This window comes from Tauraco erythrolophus, chromosome 2, assembly GCF_009769465.1.
Source record: "Tauraco erythrolophus isolate bTauEry1 chromosome 2, bTauEry1.pri, whole genome shotgun sequence".
NCBI lineage: Eukaryota > Metazoa > Chordata > Aves > Musophagiformes > Musophagidae > Tauraco > Tauraco erythrolophus.
Window position 1 is genome coordinate 8,009,419 of NC_141466.1, and position 14,286 is coordinate 8,023,704.

A 14,286-nucleotide genomic window follows, 5' to 3' on the forward strand; every position below is an offset into this window, starting at 1 on the left:
CTCCTGTTCTGAAGTTCAACTGCATAGATGAAACTTCAAAGCATTTATAAACTTTCCAAAGCTCTTTCATTGAGATTTGGTATTTGAACTGGCTGTTCCTATTAAGTCTAGAAATCTCATTTCTTTTTTCAAATCTTTCTAAACTGTTTGTTTTATGTCAAAGAATTTCACAATCTCGATGAAATATTGAAGTAACTAAATTCATGGTGGAGTGCCTCTAAGTCACATTCAGCTGCCTCCTCATGCTGGAAGGATGAGGCTCAAATTTTAAACTCTTTGGTGCCTCCACTGCTACTGGCAAACGCATGCTCTGCTCTTGGTCCTTAGAGCCCAGTGTTATCCTGATGTTTTCTGCAGCTCAATTGGCCTATACAATGGCTTATACAAACTGTGAGGAGATACACTCAGTGGTGTGTGTGCCATGGCTGATGGCTGTACCACTCTCCGGGCATATAGAGAACCTGGATTCACATCCGATCTCTAGAATCCAAGATCCCATTTGCCTTCACCATGATTTTCTCTTGTGAAAGGGTTGCCCAGCTACTGGATCTCCATGCTTTCTGTGAGAAAGGAGGTGTTTTGGTGTTAGTTACACAAGAAGATTCCTTACCATACAAACTGAATGGAGAAATGCACTTCGTTCCCAAGAGCCTCTGCTTGACGTTTCCTGCTTGTTAACCTTGGCGGTTTTCCACTCCAAATGCAGATCTTGGTGAGGTTTATTCTTTACTGCTTTATTCTGCCTCTGTGCTAGTCTCTGGGCTGAGCCTCAAAGTGGACTTTTTTTGACTGGCTTTTATCAAGATGCTTGAATGCTGCGGTGAAGGACAACAGGAACTTGCCAGAATACTGTCCTGCAGCTGGGTAAGGCTGAAAATGACTCTACTGCTAGCAGCAACATAAGGTATTATAATATCACTAGCTAGAGAAAACTTGAGAAATTGCAGGATTTTTTCCCCTTATCCCACCCAGGATGAGTAGTGAATTTGGGGTCAGACACAACTCCAAACAATCAGGCTCAGAAGTGCTCATATGGATTCAACTAATGCATCTCATTTCTTCTAACCTGGAAAATGGTGCGCTGCCCATGTAATTATCACAGCTTGCTCTACATTAAGAATTCCATTCCATATGAGTTCCATATTAGTTTTCCTTAAAGCATAGGGCTGTCTTGTTATTTCATACATATAGACATGCTTTTCAAGTCCCTGAACCGGAGTTTGGGAGGGATTATCCTATTGTGCAATGAGAAGAGTGACTTGCAGGGGTTTAGGATCTTGGGCATTTAAAGGAAAGCGCAAGGTATGTTTGCATGGTGGAGAAAAGGAGGGAGAATGTGAGACGATCACAGCCAGAGAGGGGAGAGGAGAAACATGTGGTTCTCTGCTGCTGCTGGGAAAACAAAAGAAACTCGAGGGGAGTGGGAAAGAGCATATGAGCCCTTGGGAGGGGAGCCAGAGCAAGTCTGGTGAGTAAAAGGAGCTGCATGCAACAGAGATGGGCAGCGGGAGTGGAGAGTTACAGTCTGACAGTCAGAGATGTGCTACGGGCAGGGGACAGCTCTAGGTTAGATGGAAAGAAAGTGGGGGGATACAAGCAGGGCAATGGGCAGCACCAGCACATCCTTCCTCTTCCCACCCCTTACACACGCAGCTAGAGAGAGGCAGGGTAATGGCACTTGGGGACTTGGAGTCACTCACATGTTTGTCTAACAAGCAGAAAATGGGTCTGAGACAACAAAAAGACACCCTGTCATGCCTACATTAAACCCTGCTCCTCCTTCGCCTTATCTTGATTTTTTTCCCAGTCTGCCCCTTTAAAAACTATGCACAGAGCCCTGTCTGAAGCTGAACTGGCCGCAGGGAACTGAGACAGCCAGCCATAGAGATGTTATAAAATCCCCTCAGTGCCAATTTATTAATGCTAATGAGACTTGTGTATGCTCAGAATAGATATATTGCTACAAGGGAGGCCTTCATGCAGCCAGAATCAGCCCTCATGGCTCCACTGAGATGTAATCTACCAGTAAAAGCATTGCTTGAACAAACATTTTTATTGTAGGGCAGGTTTCCCACCCTTCCTGTACAGAAGCACAAAAAGCAGCGCTCTCCATCCAGACACCCGTGGGAAGGCCTGGGAGATCATCAACTGCTTGGCATTATGGAGAGCCCTTGTTTTCTAAAACGAAACCCAGCCTCTCCTGTGGCATAATACGGCCGAGGTGTGACACGTAGCATCCCTAGACATGTTGCCACGGCCTGAGGAAAAGGACTTGGGAGTGCTGGTGGATGAGAAGCTCAGCATGAGCCGGCAATGTGCGCTGGCAGCCCAGAAAGCCAACCGTATCCTGGGCTGCATCCAAATCAGCGTGGCCAGCAGGTTGAGGGAAGTGATTCTGCCCCTCTACTCAGCTCTCGTGAGACCCCACCTGGAATACTGCATTCAGCTCTGGAGTCCCCAACACAAGAAGGACATGGAGCTGCTGGAGTAAGTCCAGAGGAGGGCCATGAAGATGATCCGAGGGCTGGAGCACCTCTGCTATGAAGACAGGCTGAGAGAGTTGGGGCTGTTCAGCCTGGAGAAGAGAAGGCTCTGGGGTGGTCTTAGCGCAGCCTTCCAGTACTTAAAGGGGGCCTACAGGAAAGCTGGAGAGGGACTTTTTACAAGGGTGTGTAGTGATAGGACAAGGGACAATGGCTTTAAACTGAAAGAGCAGAGATTTAGATTAGATATAAGGAAGAAATTTTTTTACATTAAGGGTGGTGAGGCACTGGAACAGGTTGCCCAGAGAAGTTGTAGATGCCCCATCCCTGGAAGTGTTCAATGCCTGGTTGGATGAGGCTTTGGGCAACCTGGTGTAGTGGAAGGTTTCCCTGCCCACAGCAGGGGGGCTGGAACTAGATGATCTTTAAGGTCCCTTCCAACCCAAACCAGTCTATGAGTCTGAGTCTATGAGTCTATGAGTCAGCGCGTGCTGCAGCATGGCTGGCCACCTCCCACAGTGGGGCTGGTGCGGCACAGTGAGTGGGGTCAGGCACAGGAGGGGAGTCTTGCAGCAGAGCAGGGATTTGGGGCAGCGCTACAGATCATTTCAGTGCCCAGCGAGGCCTCTTAGCTCTTTCAGCTACGACAGAACCTCTGGAGCAGCCCCGGATGGAGTGAAAGGGTCGGTGTGGGTGAACTGTGTACATCCCAGCTCCCTCGTGGCTGTGCAGGTGAACAAAGAGTTGGCTTCCAGCCCAAAGTGACTCCCCAGGAGATTTGCTTTAGAAATGAAAATGACTTCCCTGCTGGTAGTCCCTCCCACTCCCTAGCACATTTGAGAACAAGTTAGTGGCAAAAGCCAAACTGAAGCTCACTGAGAGAAAAAAACAGCCTGGGAGAGGCCAGTCAGTTTCTGAGACTTGAGGAGTCTTACACATGGGAGCATATTGTCAATTTTTCAAAGATCCCATGAAAAAGAGCAAGACTTTACTGAAAGCTGACTCCTTATAGTAAAATTAATTACCCAACAACCCCAATCCTCTGGTTATTTCTTTTAGTGTCTCCCTGAGATAAGCAGAGGTAGTAAGTCCATTTCAGAGATGGACATCCACTCTGAAGATGAACATCCATGCTCACAAACTGGGCTATAGGATCAGGGCCTCTCTCCTTAGCATTTCTCAGGTCTTCCCACACACAGTGAAGCTTTTGTGGTTTCACTCCAAGCACTTTGATGTTTCCTCATAGAACCCTTGAGTTTAGGACTAAAAGGGGTCATTAGACAGCTGATTGACTTCTTGCCTAAAGATGACCTCAAAATTTTACTGCTTACCTCAGACTTGAACTCAGTAACCTGAGTTATCTCCCAGAAATAAATCCAGGTTTAAGCCAAAGTTGGTGAGATAGCAAACTCTTCTTTCCCTTAATAGCTTGCTTCAGTGGTCAATTTCCACTTGCCCTGAAAATCCTCTCTTCTTTCTGCATTGGATTCCTTTGGCCATAGCCTCTCCCCATCAAGATTCTCCGGAGCATCCCATGGCTCAGCCCCACACACCTGCAGGCAGCCAAGCACTGTCCCACGGACTGGCAGGGCCTGGGCAGAGCTGGTGCAGTGTGCAAGCAACAACCTGACCGGTGCCCCTGCTAGCCATGCCCCTCTTGCCCTGACATTTTCCTGGAAAGCACCGGCCTTTCAAGGCTCGTAAAACCGCTTGCAAGTTCATGTGGTGCCTTACCTCAGGGAGAGAGAGTGCATTTTGTATGTACCTTACAACATAAATATCTTAACAATGTCACTGTCGGCTTGTTCTTGGCCCTATGTGTGGGTGGATGGGTGCAGACACACAGGCAAGGCGAGGTTTCTCAGCAGAAATATGTGTTTTCTTAGGCAAACTACTGTAATTGGAAATGGCTGACAAGCCCCTCTTTGGTTTGAAATACAAGTAGCAAGCTTTAAAATTAAATACAAGTTGAGAACAATAATCCTGAGCGCAGCAGGAGTTCAGAAGTCCTCATACATGTGGGAAGGGCATGTTTTCATATGACTTTTTGTTTTAATATGTGAAAAATATGGCGCAGAGTAGAATTATGTTACTATAGCCCTCCCCAGTCAGAAACCAGGAAAGCCTCTAGCTTCAGTGCAATCCTACAGCTGGCTGTGCAGCTGGGATTTGTCATAATGTCAAACAAAACGTAACCGCACGCCTTTCAGATGCGTTGCGGGGGGACCTTCAGCTCTCAGTGGCACAGCCACATCCAGACAGGGTGGTTTGCAGGGGAAATAGCTGACGGGCTTCGACTAGGGCACAACACTACGTAGCTGGTATGCCATACCGCTGCAGGCATCTGTTGTGTAACGTGCTGGTATAGGATTAGAGTCAATATGTTTCCCCTGTTTTTTTTCTAGAGCAGCCTCAGGATCGTGACCAAAGCAGAGGAGATGACAGAGAAAGGGAGGATTTGAGAGGGCTCAATAGAGAGAAGGGTGGGGGTTCACTGCAGGAAAAGGCAGACTTTCAGCGCTACTTTTGAAAACCTTGCCCGTAAGAGCCAACACTGCAAAACCACATGCCTGCAATGAACTTGGCACGTGCAAATAAGCCCACTGAACTCAGTTATTTTCAGTCATAAATGTGTGGAAGATTGAAGTCACGGTAACCAGTACCATCGTAAGGAGATTGATCATTGTGATTTAAAGTATCTTATGTAAAGCAAGGTGAAATAAATACCAAGAGTCAAACATTCACACCAAGAACATTTAAAGAGCACTTTTATTGTCTTCATTCAATAGAAAAAGTCAAAGGTGAATTAACATACTGATAAAATTAAGACACTATTAGCAGCTCTGCTTTCCTGATGAAACTAGAACTGAGAAGCTTTAATTCTCTGAGGTTTTTATTTGTTTTCTTTCATTTTTATTTTACTAATCTCATCCAGTTGCTGCAATTCATGACAAGCTTAGCAGAAATCCAAGTCTAACTGAAGACCCAGCCAAATCTCTGTCTACTAGTCTCACTGTCACTATGTCATGCTTCACTTAATTTTTATTTGATGCAACTGGTGGAATAGACAAAGGAAATCTCCAGCACAGAAGTTCTCTGCTGGAAAGTATAAAAATGCACTTTTTTTCAGAAGATTCTAACACAAAATGTAGATAAAAGTGAAATAGTCATGTTAATTCATCCTAAAAGAATCCAATGAATTTTCCTCCTAGATTTATGTATTTATTTATTTATGCATGCGGCAAACCAAGGGCTTGTCTACAGCAAAACTGAACTTTTGACGTTATCTTAACCCGCTATGACTGAAGCTGTAGAAAGGGCTTTGTCGTGGTTTTAGGCTGATCCAGCAACTAAAACTCACACAGTCTCTCCTTCTCCAGTAAAGTAGAGAGGAGAGGAAAAAAAAACAAAGGGACTGAGGGTTGAGACAAGAACAGAGGGAGCACCCACCAACCATGGTCCCAGGCAAAACAGGCAGAGCTTTTCTCAAAGCAAAACAGTTTATTAATGATTACTTAGAAGGACAAAGGGAAACAAAAACCGATTACTTGAGAGGACAGAAAGAAACAAAACCAGATCTTAAAACTGACACCTTTCCCCCCCCCCCTCCTTTTCCTCCCGGCTCTACCTCCTCCCCCCAGCAGCACAGGGGGCAGGGACTGGGGGAGTGCAGGTCAGTTCATTCCGTGCTGTTACTGCTGCTTCTTTCTTAAAGGAGAAGGAGTCCTTACACCCTTTTCCCCTGCTCCAATGGATCCCCTACCCACGAGGAAAAATCCACAAACTTCTCCAGCGTGAGTCCAGCCCACTGGAAACAATCCTTCCCCACAGATTGCTCCGGTGTGGGCTTTACCACAGTCTCGGGTACTTAGGGAGCTGTAGCCACTCGCTCCGGCGTGGGTCGTCACGCAGACTCCAGATGCCTCTCCGCCTTGCCGTGCACCCCAACACGACCATCCTCAGGCTCAGGCATCTTCTCCCCATGGGCTGCGAGTGGGTCGCTGCTCCACCGAGGCCGTCCTGGCTGCAGGGGGGCCGCCTGCTATCTCACCATCAGCCGCAGGGGAAACTCGGCTCCGGCACACCTCCTCCCGCTCCATCCTCACTGACCTGCTGTCGATGCGGCTGTTTCTCTCAGATCTCAGTCCTCTCCAGGTGAACTCAGCCCAGTGGGCACCCCGGGAGTGGGGTGCCCCCGAGTTCCCCAGCTGGCTCCGTCGCCGCCATTCTCCGTGGGCGGCGCCGGCCCGACGCAGGCAGCTGCCCGGCCGGGAGCCAGGGAGCGGGGGCAGTGCCCTCCTCCCTTATCTGCTCGATCCTGGGCAAAGCACCTTTTCCGGTCCCTTTGTCCTGACTTAAATAGGGCAATTCGCAGAGGCGCCCTATTGGCTCAACCCCGAGGGGGATGGCAGTCTGATCTGGTGGCCGGAACCAAACCTAACCCGGTTCCAAAACCAGGGAGGTCGCAGGGAGCAAAACCCCTCTCCTGTCACCAGAACCACCCCCCCCTCCACATCAAACCATGACAGGCTTATAATCCAAGGTAGCAGCACAAAACACAGCAGAAAATGGCAACTGATTCTTTGTGAGCTCTTACCGTGCAGCAGAGATGAAGTGACTCCACGAGCCATAGAAAAACTTGGGACATCAACAATAACAAGCAATTCCCTCCCAAGTTTTTCTTCATTGTTTTGCATTGTTTTAACCCAGCTCATGAAAATAATCTAAACTCCAGTATGACTCTACAAAAGTTGCGTTAGCAAGCTAAGGTAGGCCTGATCTGCTGACGTCTACCGTAACCTTTGATGATAGTCTCCAAATGATAATCTCTATACTTGGCTTCACTACCAGAAAAGCTGCATGTGAACTTCCTACCTCATTAACATTTGTCTTCTGTGGATTAATACTAGAAATGGGGCTGGACCCAAGAGCTGACCTATTTCTGCTCTTCTTGATTATTAGGGCTACTGAGGTCTGAACTTAGAAGCTGTTCCAGTGACTGAATCAAAGCCATTGAACACCATCTGTTTCAGAAGTTTAGATATGGATCAAGACTTTGTGGCTCAGGCAACTTTTCTTTCCAAAAAGAACAAGATGCTAAGTAATTTTGCACAAATTTCCTTTTTTGTCCTATCCATTGCAGCATAATACACTTTAACAGTCAAAAACAATTTTATAATTACACTTTGATTAAAAGGTTATTTCTATAAATGATAAATCAGTGAACATCATCAACGTTGTTTTAGTTTACAAAGGATGTGTGCATTCTCATACCATTGGATGAATCCATTGCTCTCCTGAAAAGTAGGAGCATGGTTCTTTAATTCTAGCTGTACTTCTTATTACCAATGATTTTTCTACCTTTGAGAAGGCAGAATCAGTCCTTACAAAGTCGTGTCCTTAAATGTCCCCTACTTTACACTGCAAAGACATGCAGTGACTCTTTGCTGGGCCATTTCAGTGTAAAGCAGCCAAGATGCTGTTGTGTTCCAGTCTCTATCGCAACTGTGTCAGGACAGTACCTTGAAATTAAAAAGGACTAGAGAAGTGCCATTCAGTCTGGGCTCTATTTCACAGTATCTTCAACCCTGATCAATGTTCAGCTTCTAAAGTCGGTAAGAATAGCTGATTCCAGCCATGACACTAAATCAGATGTGATGACGACTTGCTAAGATGTATGATGAGCAAGGTTTTAGCTTAGCGTTTTAAGGGGTTTTTAATAGAAGAAGGAAGGTAGAAGCCAGGAACATGCTATAAAGAACACAACGAATAAGTGAATCACTCTCAGGCAGGAGGAGAGAAAGAAATGTCCCAGTCCCCTGCAAATAAGCTCCTTAGCAAACAAGACTGGATCACTCCTCTTTATGTAGAGAGGGAGCATGACAGCAGATGTTTTAGGTTGTTCCACTGTTAATAACAGTAGCAGGGAAGATGTGACTAAAATCTTCCCAGCTCCATAAGCTGCCTGAAAATCTGGAGTGACAAAGGGGGATCATCACTGTCAAACACAATCCCAATCAAATAGGGACAAAGTTGGCACTAGCTCGTCAGACACACACACGTGCACATGAGCACGTGTGCACACTCACCCCTCATCTCCCTCAGGAAGGGAAAAGCCAATCTCCCAGTCAGGGCTGCTAAATGGCAATGGGTGCTCAGGACTGCCAGGAGGCCACCGGGAACTCATGCCAAGCCTAATGCAGAAATCGCTGGGCTGTGGCGAGGTGTCTCTCTTGGTAAGCAGCAGCCAAAGTCCCTCTAACAAGTAGCACCCAGTGCAGAGGGCATGGGAGAGGCAGGGCTCACTGCAAGCTCCCGTTGTTGGGCATAACAGAGGTGATGTATTGATACAAGTTTCTGAAAGAAGGGGCAGTACATACAGTCGAAACAAAATCTGAACTGAATCATCTCTTGCATCCACCATTCCTCCGTGGTTACAAGTCAGTACAAAGCAGGACAACAATACATGAAACTGAAGGTTTGACCTTATGAGGAATTAAACTCCTTAGGGGGATTTCAGGCCAGTCCCTCCTGCAGCCTCTGGGTACAATCTTTGTCTTCTCTCCTAAGCTGCCGTGCTGGTCTTGATCCTTCAGGGGCTGTCAGGCTCCACTTCAGAGCCAGCTTGAGCTCTGTGGTGATGCACTGATTTTTAGCATAACTAGAAATTTCTAATAAAACTAAAAATTGGTCCTTTACTTTGGAAAGGAAAATCCTTTGGAATAAAATATGTAACACCGGCACTAAACATGAAATACTGGTAATACGGTGACACTTAGCTTAGATAACTAGCCAAAGGACTGACAGAAAGCTGTCTCGCTTGGTAGAAGAGGTCTCCTGGTATTCAACAGAGCTGAGTAAAACACTGAATTTTTGCTTGTCTGAAATCCTAAATAAAACACTGCTGAAAAGGGGAGGAGAGTGAGAAAGGGCAACATTTTGCTCCAAATGAAATTAATTTTAGAGAGGTTCTTGCTAGACTGAAAAACTCGAAATATTTCCATTCCAATTTAGGTCTTTTGAACAGAAACAAGGCAATTGAAATAAAGGGCAATATTTTGGCACCATGCATGGTGCCATGAATGAAGGCAGCAGCTTTCAAATTACAGTATCTTAGTATGGTGGGTTGACCCTGGCTGGAGGCCAGGTGCCCACCCAAGCCGCTCTGTCACTCCCCTTCTCAGCTGGACAGGGGAGAGAAAATGTAATGAAAGGTTCATGAGTCAAGGTAAAGGCAGGGAGAGATCACTCACCAATTACCATCATTGGCAAAACAGACTTGAGGTGGGGAAATTAGTTTAATTTATTGCAATTAAATCAGAGAAGGGTAATGAGAAATAAAACTAAATCTTAAAACCACCTTCCCCCCATTTCTCGCTTCTTCCTGGGATCAACTTAACTCCCAGTTTCTCTGCCTCCTCCCTTGCACAGAGGGATGGGGAATGGTGGTTGTGATCAGTTTGTCACACATTGTTTCTACTGGTCCTTCCTCCTCACAGGGAGGACTCTTCACATTCTTCCCCTGTTCCAGTGTGAGGTCCCTCCCATGGGAGACAGTCCTCAACAAACTTCTCCAATGTGAGTCCTTCCGATGGGCTACAGTTCTTCATGAACTGCTCCAGCGTGGGTCCCCGCAGGGCACAAGTCCTGCCAGCAAACCTGCTCCAGCCTGGGCTCCTCTCTCCACAGATCCACAGATCTTGTCAGGAGCCTGCTCCACCACAGGCTTCCCACAAGGACACAGCCTCTTTCAGGCACATCCAGTTGCTCCAGTGTGGGGTCCTCCACTGGCTGCAGGTGGATCTCTGCCCCACTGTGGACCTCCATGGGCTGCAGGGGGACAGCTGCCTCACCAGAGTCTTCAGCACAGGCCACAGGGGAATCTCTGCTCTGGTGCCTGGAACACCTCCTTCCCTTCCTTCTTCTCTGACCTTGGTGTCTTCAGAGTTGTTTCTCTCACATATTCTCAGTCCTCTCTCTGGCTGCAGTCACTGTTGTGCAGCAACTTTTTCTCCATCTTAACTATGTTATTCCAGAGGTGCTACCATTGTCACTGACAGGCTTGGCCAGTCATGAGTCCATCTCCGAGCCGGCTGGCATTGGCACTATCAGACATAGGGGAAGCTTCTAACCACTGAGAAGCCACCCCTGTAGCCCCACTGCTAGCAGAACCTGGCCAAGCAAACTGAACATGATTAGGAAAGCTTATAAATGAGGTTGGAAGCCCTCAGAAATGGCGTTCTCTTGTCTCCAGGGAACTCACTGTGGGCTTCTTGGGCTCAATTCCAGCCCTTCCCTAAGGAAATGGGAACCAACATCTCCCACCCCACTTCCCCAAGTGCATAGGCAGGGGGTGGTGGAGCTCTCCATAGCTAAGGGAGACTGCCCTAAAAACCACCACCTTTCTCCAGCTGTCAGTACCATGAGGCTGGGTACCAAAGGACTTCTTTGAATAAAACTGTTTAGTAAACTCAGAATAATGGTGACAGAGCAACTGAAACATCCTTTTCTGGTAATTGTATGACGATGTCTTCAGGCAGGTACCATCAAGTACAAACATGATCGTACTCCACACATCTGCTACAAATGGTACTAACTCCAGCATGTTTAGCGTGTCCCAGAAGGTCCAAGGAACTATTTTTGGAGACAGCTGCTGAGGCACGTGCGGTGCAACTCGCCTTGCAGTAGGTCGGTTCACCCCCATTCTCCTCCATGCTTTCCAGGCCCCTCCTCTTCTCCAGCCTCCTCTGCTCCTCACTCAGTGCTAATGTGACATGAGAAAGCGGTCTAAAAATCCAGTATCAAGGGAGAAATGTTATTTTGATGGTTGTTTTCAGGCACAAGCTATCATGACTCTGTACACAGCAGCTAGAAGGTAATACAGCAGCAAAGAGATTTAAATTTGTCTTTGATTTAGTCTCACTGGGAGAGTCAAGGAGAGCACAAGCCAGTAGGATTGTTGCTTTTGCTATGTAGAGATCAGTCAACTAGGCAGTAAATATAGGCAAATACCTCATTTTGTATTGGCAGCAAATGAAACGGTAGCTCCATTTTGATTACATGGATGTAAAAAATCTCTAGTATGGCACATTTGATTTGTAAATGTAGTGAACAAAAACCAAAATAACCTCAATATTAAAATTAAGCAAGTTATTTTATTTGGACAGGAGTTAAACTCCGTGTGGAAATGCTTCCCGTAATACAACAAAATATAAAAGGCGTTTTATACAGCAACATAGCTTTTATATGCATACACATGTACACGTACCCACAAACACACATGAGGATGTATATGTGTATATACGTATGTGACAGCAGAAATACATAAAAATGGAGCCAACATTGAATATTTACTGAACTCTAACAAATGCACATTAGTACAAATATAATTGCATCTGTGCAGGACAACTTCAAGCACAACATCTACTTTCTAACACGGATCACTGTTCTTGCCAATTAAAATGGGAAATCTTCCTTTGAAGAGTATCCATTTACATCCCAAGTTGCTAAGCTACAGAACAGCAGGGTACTGTTATGCACATCTTGTTTTCAGAGGCCACATCTCTGCATTCAAGGACACCAGCACATATCAGTTTAGTTGTTTCCTCTGAGAGCAACTGTTTTACTGAAGCCCTTGAAATTCTGGCCCAGCAGTGCGAATTTTGCTATTTAAAAAGAAAGAAAGAAAGAAAAAATGGCAAGATACTATTCATAATCGGTGATGTATATTGACTATGACCTCGTTTTTTTCTTGCAAAACGTAAAGGTAGAAAACCGCAAGTGTGTTTTTTGCCACGGGTTTTCTCCTACACAGGCTGGCAAATTGTTCTGCCACACGGTTGCACTCCTTTCATCTCCTCAGGGCACTTCTGCAGTGGCTCTCTCCTACAGAACAGTTGAGCCAGTGGACTGCAACATGCCTGCTCTTCCAAGGGGGACCAGAAATGCACACCTGCCCTGTCAGCATTTCTGCTGGCCAGCCCCATAGGAGACAAACAGTTGTGGTTTTAGCAGTAATGCGTGCACATCTGTCAGCTACAGTCCTTACAGAATGGTTTTGCGACCGGCCCCATAGCTTTTAGTACACGTATTATTCAGAGCCACTGTCGTGGTTTTAGGCTGATCCAGCAACTAAAACTCACACAGTCTCTCCTTCTCCAGTAAAGTAGAGAGGAGGGGAAAAAAAAAATAAAGGGACTGAGGGTTGAGACAAGAACAGAGGGAGCACCCACCAACCATGGTCCCAGGCAAAACAGACAGGGCTTTCTTAAAGCAAAACAGTTTATTAATGGTTACTTAGAAGGACAAAGGGAAACAAAAACTGATTACTCGAGAGGACAGAAAGAAACAAAACCAGATCTTAAAACCGACACCTTCCCCCCCCCCCTTTCCTTTCCTCCCAGCTCTACCTCCTCCCCCCCGCAGCACAGGGGGCAGGGACTGGGGGAGTGCAGGTCAGTTCATTCCGTGCTGTTACTGCTGCTTCTTTCTTAAAGGAGAAGGAGTCCTTACACCCTTTTCCCCTGCTCCAATGGATCCCCTACCCACGAGGAAAAATCCACAAACTTCTCCAGCGTGAGTCCAGCCCACTGGAAACAATCCTTCCCCACAGATTGCTCCGGTGTGGGCTTTACCACAGTCTCGGGTACTTAGGGAGCTGTAGCCACTCGCTCCGGCGTGGGTCGTCACGAAGACTCCAGATGCCTCTCCGCCTTGTCGTGCGTCCCAACATGACCATCCTCAGGCTCAGGCATCTTCCCTCCATGGGCTGCGAGTGGGTCTCTGCTCCACCGAGGCCGTCCTGGTTGCAGGGGGGCCGCCTGCTATCTCACCATCAGCCGCAGGGGAAACTCGGCTCTGGCACACCTCCTCCCGCTCCATCCTCACTGACCTGCTGTCGATGCAGCTGTTTCTCTCAGATCTCAGTCCTCTCCAGGTGAACTCAGCCCAGTGGGCACCCCGGGAGTGGGGTGCCCCCGAGTTCCCCAGCTGGCTCCGTCGCCGCCATTCTCCGTGGGCGGCGCCGGCCCGACGCAGGCAGCTGCCCGGCCGGGAGCCAGGGAGTGGGGGCAGTGCCCTCCTCCCTTCTCTGCTCGATCCTGGGCAAAGCACCTTTTCCGGTTCCTTTGTCCTGACTTAAACAGGGCAATTCGCAGAGGCGCCCTATTGGCTCAACCCCGAGGGGGATGGCAGTCTGATCTGGTGGCCAGAACTAAGCCTAACCCGGTTCCAAAACCAGGGAGGTCACAGGGAGCAAAACCCCTCTCCTGCCACCAGAACCCCCACCCCCTACACATCAAACCATGACAGCCACAAAGATCTATGGGACTATTCCAGGTTTCACGCATGACCTGCTGGAGATACGTCTACATAGATGAGGACTAGCAGTTCCCTCTGACACAGTAGCACTGACTTAATCTAGAAGCTGTAGGAACATGGCAGTGTGTGATTCCCTTTACCTCTGCCGCTTGCAGTAAGGCAGCCATATAATTTCTAGGCTAGAGCTGGCTTACACACCAGTTGAAGGGAGGCAAAGTCAGCTTGGCCCTCTATAATACGGTAATAGATGGAGTGTGCCAGATGCATGGTTCCTGGGTACCATGGAACAGAGCTGCTTGAACTGTGGTCCATGCACCACTGACGGCTGCAGAATATCAGTAAGGGTGACGGTCACAGCATTGTGTCTCAAGGTGCTGCATTAACCTCTGTGTTTCCAGCTGCTAAATAACAGGAGAAATCTGCTAAATACGTAAGATTTCTTTGTGCTACATTTTCACTGGCTCTACTTGCTATAGAAGCAGTA